Consider the following 10083-nt stretch of genomic DNA (forward strand, 5'->3'; position numbering starts at 1 on the left):
GGAATAGAAAAAACCCTCAAAATGAGACTGATTGATTGAAATAATAAGGAAGTTGCTCAAAAACTGGAAGCAGTCATCAAGGGATGTTAGAATTCCAAAATGCAAGGCATCTAGAGTTTATCCCAATTTGTTGTTCAGATGCATGGCTGTGCATGCATGGTTCAGATGCATGGCTGTGCATGGCTCCCTTCCCCTAATGTCACCTCATAGTTCAAGATGTTTGTCAGTCATTATCCATTTTGAAGCAGAAAAGAAGAAGGGGAGCAGATCCTCCCTTTAAGGATGTTCCTCATAGATTAAGTTTGATACTTCTGCTAAAATGACATTCAACTACCTTAATTGGGAAGTTCAAAAATAAAGCATTTACTCTAGATAAACATATACCAACCAATATCAGATCTCTTATCTCTAACATCAATCTCTTTTTCTAGTCTTTCACCCACACTGAGTTTGGGATATCTTTCTCAAATGGCTTATTTTCAGTGGTTTAGAAAATAGTCCAAAATCATTATCTTTGTATACATTCTTATTATCCTCCTTGTATTGTCTAGTGATGTGACTATATATATACTAAAACCGTAATTCAGGAAAAATAGAATGTCCTTCATTTTCAATAAAAGCATTAATCTGCTTTAGCATTCCCTTGCACTAATACAAAAATACATATTTTAAGATTTAACAAATTAGTGTAACCCAGTTTAAATCAGTCTTTTTCAGAGAAATATTAAGATAATTTACAATCCATAGTCCAAAATGGACTTGGATGAAGAGAGACTATATACCACCATGGAGAGGTATAGGAGTGTTGGATCCTAAAAGTGACTTCTTTTGCTGTCTATTTCACCTAGTATTTGGGCATTGATTTCTGTCCCTCTAATATCCACTGGAGTGTCTACAGCTGGTGTAAATCATCAGTCTTGATCTTGGCATTGGTAACACCAGATAATCGCTCCCAAGGCACACAGCCACCTTCTCTGTTGACTAGGTATTCACCTTACATCTAGCTGGCACTACAGATCCTCTGAAGCCAGGCAGTAATTTCAATTTAATCCATTTAATCCTATATCCTCTTTGAAAATGGCTTATATTATAATTCTACTTTCAGACCTTCTAGAATTTTAAATTTATAAAGAGAAGCTTTGGAATGTACAAATCCCTTTCTCATTCATCAAATCTTAGTTTAGAAGACCATAGTGTCACTAGGAACTCGAGAAAATTGGCTTTAAATCTCAGAGCTAAATAATGAGTTATTTACTTTGGGCATCATGTTCTTAATATATTGCATGGAGAAAGTACAAGATGCAACTATTTAAGGAGAAATAAATATAAATCATTTTAATAATTTAGAAATATTGCCCCACTATATTCATCTCATGCCATAGCTCCCTACATATAATAAATGCATCTAGTATTTTTGATCATTTATTCTGTGCCAGGCACTGCTTTTTAAGTTCTTCATTAGTAACAATTTAAATCTCCCAACAGTCATGATTATTATCACTCCTATTTTGCAGGTGAGGAGACTGAAGCACAGATAAATTAGCTACCCAAGTTTGCACAGGCAATGTTCAGAGCCAATCTGGCTCCAGAGTATGTAATACCACACTGCTTTCCACTAAAATATGTTCCATAAAGATAAATACTATCTAAAGGCTGCTGTGTTCTAAATTTAAATATATAGCCTTAAAATTTCCCCAAAACTTCAGACTGAAATATTAAGTATCTCCTTAATTTTTACTTCTCAAAAAACAGCATATCTTAAATCAAACACAGTTTCCCCTTGGTATCTGCCTGTGGTTCCAAGATCCCTGCAGATACCAAAATTTGCAGATGTTCAAGTCTTTTATATAAAATGGTATAGTATTTGCATATAACATACATATCTTCCCCAAAACTTTAGATTATCTCTAGATTACTTATGAAGCCTAATACAATGTAAATGCTATGTAAGTAGTTGCATGCACATAGCAAGATCAAGCTTTGCTTTTTGGAACTTCCTGGAATTTTTTTCCCAAATATTCTTTGATCTGAGATTGGTTTAATCCACAGGTGTGGAATCTGCAGATATGGAGACTGTGCCTGGTTTCTATGTGCCACCCCCTCCTGCTCACACCTGTTGCTCCTACTATCGCTATCATTTTAGTAAACAGCTTCACGATTTTTCCAGTTGCTCACACTGAAACAATGGGATCTCTCTTGATTTTTCTCACACTCCATGTCCAATCTATCAGGAAATCCTGTTGGGTCTATCTTCAAAATATATCCAGAGTCCAACCACTTCTCAATACCTCCACTGCTACCACCTGACCTAACACACCATCATCACTTTCCCAGGTTGCTGAGAAAAACCTCACATCTCAACTCTGTTTCCACTCTGCACCTATAGTCTATTCTCAACATAGCAGCCAGAATAATCATTTAAAACACATAATTCAGATCAACTCTCTTTTGCTTAAAACCTTCTGATAGACTTGCATATCACTGAGAATAAAAGCAAAAATCCTTACAATTGATTGTAGCCAGGGCCCATTGCTCTTAATCTCACCTAATTTTCTGCCATTCTCCTCTTCATTCAATCAGCAGCTCATTCATCACCCCTTTCCCCATTCAGCTGTAGACCCCTTAGCTTCCTTGCTCAAATGCACTGAGTATGTTTCTGTTTCTGAGTTACTTTACTTGTTCTTCCCTGGGTCTAAGAAGCTCTTCCCAAATATCTGCTATCTTCCTTTTGTCTTTCAGATATGTATCTTGGATAATGTCACTTTATCCAAGAGGTCTTCCTATCACTTTATATGACATAGCAACTCATCCCACCCCTTCCATGCTTCAGTACTTTCTATCCCCCTTTCTCTGCTTTGTTTTTTGTCAGCCTACTTATTACCATCTAATATATCATATCTGTTCATTGTGGTCCTCTTTACTCAAGAATTTAAGCAGAAAATATATCTGTCTTGAACACAGCCATAGCTAAAAGCCTAAAATTGACCTAGTACATGACAGGTATTCAAAAAATATTTGTTAAATAAATTAATGACGGACACAGTCATAGAGACTACTTAGAATTTCACATATGTGTTTTATATTCCTCTGTCTTTATGTATTCTATTCCATCTGCCAATACCGTTTTGCACTCCTTTCACTTAGTTAACTCCTGCTTATACTTCAAAACTCACTTTCAGAATTGCCTTCTCCAAGAAATTTTGCCCATACCTAGAGAATATATATATTTATATTCATTTTAACACAATATTTATCATCTGCCATTGTCCTTGTTGATTCACTTGAGTGAGGGTCTTTCAGTAGACTACAATTTCCTTAAAGGCAGGGATCCTCATTTATACAGTTTTGTTAACTCCTATAATTAACATAGTTCAAGAGACTTAATAGGTGCTCAATTCATATTGCTTGAAAGAATGTATAATTCCAAGAGTTAGAGCCAGAATGTAATCCTCTCAGTAGCTTTTGCTATAAGTACAATTAAGGTATTTTGAGAATGAAAGTATCATTTATGGAAATCTACAACCAAAGAACTCAGCTAGAGAAGCAACCAAACCACAGAACATCTGTGACTTTGAAAATTCCCTGACCCACTCAAATTCTGGATTCATTCTATACCTTTGACAGTCTGCTCCAAGTTTAATCCTCTTTTTTCCTCTTGTTTTGTCTTTTAGATTTGGTTTGGGTGGTTTGGTTTTCTCAAACAACAATGCATTCATATTCCAAGAGTTATTTTTCAGGGATAATTCATTTGAAGTCTTCCTTTTTGACTTATGCAAAAAACTGCAGAAATCTCCCAAGTTTCTACCAACAGTTCTACCAACTTAATACCAATCTTAATATGTGAGGGATAATATTAGATATAATGTTATAACAATATCCACAGATTTAAAATACTGTGGGCTTTCCCAGAGTCACTCATATACTTGTATAGGAAAGCTTCTCAAAGACCTAGTTGTTTTCTTATTGGATAGTCAAGAATAATACAAACCCACTGGAAACCTAAGGCTGTTTGACTGTTCAATTATACAATGCTTATTTTTGGTTTCATTATGGGACAAAACACAAGAGTAGCACACACTAGGAACTCAAAAACTAACTCTTTCTGCTGCATTATCTATGCTTATATCTTCCTAGTTGGCCAGACAAACATGATATCTCATTTATCAAGAGACCTCTCTTACCATAGGAGAATTTCAAAGAGAAATAAAAAGTCATGTCACTATTTTCTTAACCAAATTACTAATAATGTAACATGTGTGTAATATGTAAGAATTTAATATTCTAAGGAATATCAGCCATACAAAGATCCAGATTCCAAACTTATTATACCAAATTTTTTTCTATGTGATTGCTATCATTTGCCTTTTATAATTTCTTCCTCTCTAAAATTTAAAAGTTGGAATAAATGACCTCTAAGACTTGCCACTATCAAAGGTCTGCAATGCAATGGCAAGTAATAGCCATAACCAATTACCATGGATTATAAATTGGAAATACATAGTATCATTGTGCTATACTTTATCAGCTAAAATTAGTTTGGCATCTTTGTGGCTCCAACTTTTGCCTCTCTTTTGTGTTAACTGGAAAAAAATGACCATCCAGTAACTCTTTTTCATCAAATTCTTTTGATTATGAATTTATTTGTATCAATTAATTAGAAGAATCGAGGGTTCAATGGAATATTTTATATCTGGCAACATAATGACAAATAGTCAATTAAATATATGAGATGTTAAGATTATATATACATGTCAAACACTTATTTTAAGAATTCAAGCAATATCAAATGATACCCAGAAACTGCAAATAAACAAACAAAAGAGCAGAAAATCACCTTTATAAAGCCAAAATCCTTTTGGAGAATGACAGTCTAAAAAAGATTAGGCCAGAATAACAAATAAAGCACTTCTTTGGAAGAACTAGCATATTTATTTAAACAGAGACAAAAAGAAAATGAAATAAACCCTCAAGTTGCCTTAGGTCACAGCATGTGGCTTATAATCTAATCTAAGAAAAGAATTTGACAGATTCTACAGGTTACTCATGATAGAAATAATTTTCATGATTTAGCTGACAAGTCCTCTAATATTTTCATTGTAGATAAAGTGGAATGGAGAGATATATTACACTGCTTAGCATGCTTTCAGTCTGATTTTACTCTATAGCTTCAGTTTCCTCTCTAGTTTTTTTCCCTTCTCATTTGATTTTGTTCCCATTGGAATTGAACAATAAATCACCTGGTTTGCTTCCCAAAAGGCCAGGATAGGATTGAAGTAAGATTCATATTAATTTCCCTTGATCTGTGACTGAGAAAGCACTGAAGCTAGGGAGCACTCTGCCTTTATGCAAGATTCAAACAGATTCTATGATTTCTGTGGTGAGAGTAACACCAATAGCTCATGGAGTCATCTCTGTCACTAGCTATGTGACCTTAGGCAGTATACTTAACTTCACTGAGCTTTATTATCCTAATGTGAGAACTGAGGATAAAAATTGTACTTTTCACAGACTTTTATTGAAACTTAAATGAGAATATTCCACAAAGCACTTAATAAATTGTTGTGTATTTATTCTTTCAATGGATTTTACTGAGTTCCCACTATGATCCAGGATCTAAACTATAGAAAGGTCTCAATTAATACAAACCATTATGTTTATTATCAGCAACAACATTAGACCATCAATGTCAGTAGAGAAACATTCCAAATAATTATTCATTCTGTGATTTTAGGAGTCCTTTTTTGATGATAGAAGAATGGTAAGCAAAAACTTACTTTTAACCAACTTAAAAAGGCATGCTTAGAGGAAAAAGCTATGATGATGGTGATGTTTTTTCTAGGTCTCTTTGTTAAAAGAGATTAGTTCTGACTTGAAAGCAAAAGCAGATTTCCTGTTCAATAATTAATATTTATTCATTTGACAGATTTTTAAAAGTATATCAGGCTATTAGAGAAACAAGCACAAGTTTAAATCTAGTAAGAGAGAGAAAACTGGTGTGTAAGAATCAAAGTGTACAATAAATGCCACAGTGATAACACACAGTACTAAAGACAAAAGCTATAGAATAGTGTATACTAAAAATAAGCCTTATGATAGATTTAGTCTCTATGACTCTAATCTAAATTTGAAGCCTAGTCTGAACCTTCCCTCTCACACAATGTGACATCATAAATCAAATCAGTTCTTCCAAATGGAATTCCCGAAGAGCAAATAGAGTGCCGCAGAACTGCCATTCTTGGAACCTGCTGGTGTTCAGACATTTTATGACTTTCCTTTTTAAACTGATTGTGAAGCCTCCATTTCAGTGAATTTCTTTGGTTCTGCTCCTCTTTCTTTGTAACAAAAGGATAGTTATTTTGAGTCAATCCCTTGACGCCAAATGAAAAGAGAACAATCTTGTAGAGGAGAATTAGACACATTTAGAGGCTAAATATGGCACCTCTGTTAAGCAGTCTTGGAAAATTTCAAGGCAAAGGGATTCATAAGGAAATTGCAGTTGAGAAGAGAATAACAAGCATCTGAAAATTAGAAAATAGGATAAGAGGAATAGTTATAAGTGCAAGTATAGAGTTAGATAATTGAGGGAAAATGTGTACAGTGCCTTGAGCTCTTTAGAAGAAAGTACCACAACACAGAAAAGTATTATTAGCTAAGGATGAACTTTCCCAGTATAATCAGCAGCTGAAGAAAAGTACAAGAGATCACAATGTAGAAAAAATTCATTTAAACTTTAGGGCATAAAATTGTTTAGAAAAAGCATTCAAAATAGCTTAGGTGAGAAATGGGTAGTTATACAAGCTACTTGCTCCCACTTGCAAGTAAACTGTGACCACAGACAAGGCCACCTGAGAGCAGTTTGTTTTGCTTATACCCAAAGACATGACACCTATACTCCTCTACAGGCAGAGTACACTCACTCCACCTATGCACTCCACGAGTGTACAGGCACCACATTTGTGAAGAGGTACGTCTCAAATCACAAGTAGCTAGAGATTATAAATTAAACCATATACAAATGGAATATATGACATTCCTCCATAAAACATTTCTAATTAATCATTTGAGAATTTAAAGTTCTATGAAGTACTTCCATAAATAAATCCATGTTATCTGTGTCAGAGTCCATGCTATTCCTAAAGATATAATCCCATTTCTCATTCAAGGGCTTCCTTGGTGTCTCAAACAATAAAGAGAGTGAAAGTGAAGTGGCTCAGTCGTGTCTGACTCTGCAACTCCATGGACTGTAGCCTACCAGGCTCCTCTGTCCATGGGATTTTCCAGGCAAAAGTACTGGAGTGGGTTGCCATTTTGTTCTCCAGGGGATCTTCCCAACCCAGGGATCCAACCCAGGTCTTTCACATTGTAGGCAGACCTTTACCGACTGAGCCACCAGGGAAGTCCAAATAGTAAAGAATCTGCCTGCAATGTGAGAGACCTGAATTCCCTACAAAACCATCCTATGCCCATGCTCTATTGAAATTAATTAATAAATCCATATATACTACTCTCTAAACACTTTAATGTGTCTATATCTGTAATGAAAATTAGAGTAAATACTTACATAGCATTTACTCTGCAATAAGCCCTGTCCTAAGTACTTTACATATATTAACTCATTTAATGTTGTCAGTAACCTAATAAGTAAGTGCTGTTGTTCAGTTCAGTTCAGTTCATTTGCTCAGTTGTGACTGACTGTTTGCGACCCCATGAATTGCAGCACGCCAGGCCTCCCTGTCCATCACCAACTCCCAGAGTTCACTCAAACTCATGTCCATCGAGTCAGTGATGCCATCCAGCCATCTCATCCTCTATCGTCCCTTTCTCCTCCTGCCCCCAATCCCTCCCAGCATCAGAGTCTTTTCCAATGAGTCAAATCTTTGCATGAGGTGCCCAAAGTACTGGAGTTTCAGCTTTAGCATTATTCCTTCCAAAGAACATCCAGGACTGATCTCCTTTAGAATGGACTGGTTGGATCTCCTTGCAGTCCAAGGGACTCTCAAGAGTCTTCTCCAACACCACAGTTCAAAAGCATCAGTTCTTCGGGGCTCAGCTTTCTTCACAGTCCAACTCTCACATCCATACATGACTACTGGAAAAACCACAGCCTTTACTAGACGGACCTTTGTTGGCAAAGTAATGTCTCTGCTTTTGAATATGCTATTTAGGTTGGTCATAACTTTTCTTCCAAGGAGCAAGCGTCTTTTAATTTTATGGCTGCAGTCACCATCTGCAGTAGTGATATTGGAGCCCAGAAAAATAAAATCTGAGACTGTTTCCACTGTTTCTCCATCTATTTCCCATGAAGTGATGGGACTAGAGGCCATGATCTTCGTTTTCTGAATGTTGAGCTTTAAGCCAACTTTTTCACTCTCCTCTTTCATTTTCATCAAGAGGCTTTTTAGTTCCTCTTCACTTTCTGCCATAAGGGTGGTGTCATCTCCATATCTGAGGTTATTGATATTTCTCCCAGTAATCTTGATTCCTGCTTGTGCTTCTTCCAGCCCAGTGTTTCTCTTAATGTACTCTGCATATAAGTTAAATAAGCAAGGTGACAATATACAGCCTTGACATACGCCTTTTCCTATTTGGAACCAGTCTGTTGTTCCATGTCCAGTTCTAACTGTTGCTTCCTGACCTGCATATAGATTTCTCAAGAGGCAGGTCAGGTGGTTTGGTATTCCCATCTCTTTCAGAATTTTCCACAGTTTATTGTGATGCACACAGTCAAAGGCTTTGGCATAGACAATAAAGCAGAAATAGATGTTTTTCTGGAACTCTCTTGCTTTTTCCCTGATCCAGCGGATGTTGGCCATTTGATCCGTGGTTCCTTTTCTAAAACCAGCTTGTACATCTGGAATTTCATCGTTCATGTACTGCTGAAGCCTGGCTTGGAGAATTTTGAGCATTACTTTACTAGATGTGAGATGAGTACATGAAAAAGTCAGTTTAAAGCTCAACATTCAGAAAACTAAATCATGGCATCTGGTCCCATCACTTCATGGGAAATAGTTGAGGAGACAGTGTCAGACTTTATTCTTTTGGGCTCCAAAATCACTGCAGATGGTGACTGCAGCCATGAAATTAAAAGATGCTTACTCCTTGGAAGAAAAGTTATGACCAACCTAGATAGCATATTCAAAAGCAGAGACATTACTTTGCCAACAAAGGTCCGTCTAGTCAAGGCTATGGTTTTTCCAGTGGTCATGTATGGATGTGAGAGTTGGATTGTGAAGAAAGCTGAGAGCCGAAGAATTGATGCTTTTGAATTGTGGTTTTGGAGAAGACTCTTGAGAGTCCCTTGGACTGCAAGGAGATCCAACCAGTCCATTCTGAAGGAGATCAGCCCTGGGATTTCTTTGGAAGGAATGATGCTGAAGCAGAAACTCCAGTACATTGGGCACATCATGCAAAGATTTGACTCATTGGAAAAGACTCTGATGCTGGGAGGGATTGGGGGCAGGAGGAGAAAGGGACGATAGAGGATGAGATGGCTGGATGGCATCACTGACTCGATGGACATGAGTTTGAGTGAACTCTGGGAGTTGGTGATGGACAGGGAGGCCTGGTGTGCTGCAGTTCATGGGGTCATAAAGAGTCGATCACTACTGAGCAACTGAACTGAACTGAGATGGATGCAATTGTGCAGTAGTTTGAGCATTCTTTGGCATTGCCTTTCTTTCGGGTTGGTATGAAAACTGACCTTTTCCAGTCCTGTGGCCACTGCTGAGTCAGCAGCTGACAGGCGCTACCCCATGTCCAAGGCTGGGGGCGGTGGCTGGGAGGAGCTACCCAACGTCCAAGAAGCGGTGACTACACGGGCGCAGGAGGGCCAAGAGGAGCTACTTCACGTTCAAGGTCAGGAGGGGCGGTGGTGAGGAGCTTCCCCTCATCCAAGGTTAGGAAGCAGCTGCACTTTGCTGGAGCTGCCGTGAAGAGATACCCCACGTCCAAGGTAAGAGAAACCCAAGTAAGATGGTAGGTGTTGTGAGAGGGCATCAGAGGGCAGACACACTGAACCCATAATCACAGAAAACTAGTCAATCCAATCACATGGACCACAGCCTTGTCTAACTCAATGAAACT

The sequence above is a fragment of the Capricornis sumatraensis genome, chromosome 6 (genome assembly GCF_032405125.1).
Source record: "Capricornis sumatraensis isolate serow.1 chromosome 6, serow.2, whole genome shotgun sequence".
In the NCBI taxonomy this organism is placed as follows: Eukaryota; Metazoa; Chordata; class Mammalia; order Artiodactyla; family Bovidae; genus Capricornis; species Capricornis sumatraensis.